This window comes from Macadamia integrifolia, unplaced genomic scaffold (assembly GCF_013358625.1).
Source record: "Macadamia integrifolia cultivar HAES 741 unplaced genomic scaffold, SCU_Mint_v3 scaffold2730, whole genome shotgun sequence".
In the NCBI taxonomy this organism is placed as follows: domain Eukaryota; kingdom Viridiplantae; phylum Streptophyta; class Magnoliopsida; order Proteales; family Proteaceae; genus Macadamia; species Macadamia integrifolia.
In genome coordinates, this window is record NW_024868920.1 from 670 (window position 1) to 2,914 (window position 2,245).

General features: G+C 41.9%; 1 pseudogene; it reads left to right on the plus strand.

Annotated features, from left to right (window-relative positions):
• The first annotated feature begins 1,583 nt into the window (after positions 1–1,583).
• Positions 1,584–2,245, plus strand: LOC122067139 (annotated as a pseudogene).

The window sequence follows — 2,245 nt, forward strand, 5'->3', positions numbered from 1 at the left end:
TCGACCAAGTATCATAATCGAAGACATGCCAAATTGATACGGCTTGGCCATATGCCATAGTACTCATGTCACCACATAGGGGAAACTTTTTTTTTTTTGGTAAAAGATGATCTATTGAGTGAATTGACACAAGGCTTCCTTTACACATAAGGTATGGAGCTAAGGAGTAGAGTTTGGTCAAACTGTGTAAACACTCTTGGACAGGGCCTCCCGAGCTAAGAGTGTGCCATAAGATTTGCCTCCCTAGGAATAAAGTTAAAATTGCACATAGCAAACTGGGTGGATAGATGAATAATGTCGTGGATGATCGGTTGCACTTTCGAATGGCATCGTTTGAGATGGGTCTTTAATGAAGCTAATGATAGTCTCACAATCAAAATCAACCCGAGCATTGGTGATGCCCTCTTGGATCGAGTGAAGAAGACCAAGCCGGATTGCAAGAGCTTCGTCAATTCCAACTGTAACAAAGAAAGCAGTGGAAGAAATGACAAAAGACTGAGATCTGGATGACATCCTTGCTATCACACCAAGACCTCCAAGAGTAGAGTCATGATCAAATGCTGCATCATAATTAATTTTACACTCACCCGAATGAGGAGGGATTCAATGTGGTGGAGCTTGATATTGTTGATTCGAGTTGGAATTGGTGGATGTTACATAATATCCATTTGCTTCCCAAAACTCCTCAAAGGCACGAAGGGCTGCTTGGAATACTTCAATTGGGGTCCAATTCTTCTTCTTAAAAATTAAATCATTTCAAGCAATCCAAAGGAACCAGCAATTGAAAAAATATAGGCTCAATCTCTCCTCACATCTTCTCTTGCTCTGGAAAGAAATGTGGTCCCAATTCTGCAACCATAAGCAAATCTTCGGATCACCTTCAGCAGGGACGATAAATGAAAGTGGACTGCCAACCATAAGGAAACTTTCTACCATGATGATTGTTGGGGGAAATGGTTTCTATAGGGGTGTGTGGTCGTTGCACCTAGAGCGCGAAATGACTAGCTCGCCCTAATGAAATAGAAAATGACATCTTTTTGTATGCCTCCTCAAACGTACTCATTGGCCCTCGTGCACATGCAAGAACTTCACCTCTCTAAGAAACACTTCCCCTAATTATTGGGGAAAAAGATTAATCCTAATCCTACACTGCTCATGCAAAATTAATTTTTAACTTTGTTACATAATAAACAATGGGACTTATATATACAGACACTCTCTCTTATTCTGACCAAACAAACCTCAAATAAACCTCATATGGAAGATATTATTTTTCATCTCCACATTGGTGTAGTGTGTAGATTCCAGCACCGTTCGACAATGTTCCCAAAAATTCATTTATGAGTTTTTCTGTTCCTAAAAATGAAGAAACGAGATAAAAAATGTTTGATAAAAGTGTTTCATTTCACCTATTTCTAAAATTGAAAATAAAAATTTACAAAAATTTACGGTACAAGAAAACGTCCCAAACGAAATTTCACTCGTTTCATCATTCCTGGAAACGAGTGATGGCCACGATTTTTGAGTTTGTTACCGATAAAAAAGCTAAAATATGAGAACTGTCTCACGCTTCTCTTCTCAAGCTCAGCCACCACCTCTGCGAACTCCACTTCCGCCTCTGTAATCTCCACCACCACCTCTGCCCGTCGCTTCTCCACCTGTCGTATGCCGCTCTGCGATCTCCACCTCCGCCTCTGCAATCTCCACTACCACCTTTGCCCGTAACTTCTCCACCTCTCGCATGCCCCTCTGCGATCTCAACCTCCGCCTCTGCAATCTCCACCACCTCTGTAATCTCCATCTCTGCAACAAAAGCCAGACTCTGATCAGAGCATGACCCAGACAAAGCCCTAGCTATCTACTCCTCTGTCTCCGACCGCTACAAGTCCCCCGTCTCATTTGCTACGCTCAAGACCTCACAGTCAAGCGCCTCGCCAAATCTCGTCGCTTTGGCGACATTGAAGCTCTGATTGAATCTCACAAGAAAGATCCCAAGATCACCCAAGAACCTTTCCTTGCCACCTTAATTCGATCCTATGGCCTTCCTGGAATGACTGATCATGCCTTTCGGACATTTGAGCAGATGGCACAAAGAGATCTGCTATATCCTTTAATGCCCTCTTGTTTGCATTTAATCAGTGCAAGAAATTCGATGAAATTCCTCAAAAATATAGTGTCTCCTGAATCGGATTTTCCAATTTTGAAAGAAATGGAAGAGAAAGACATAGAGGTTACTGCAATTTGA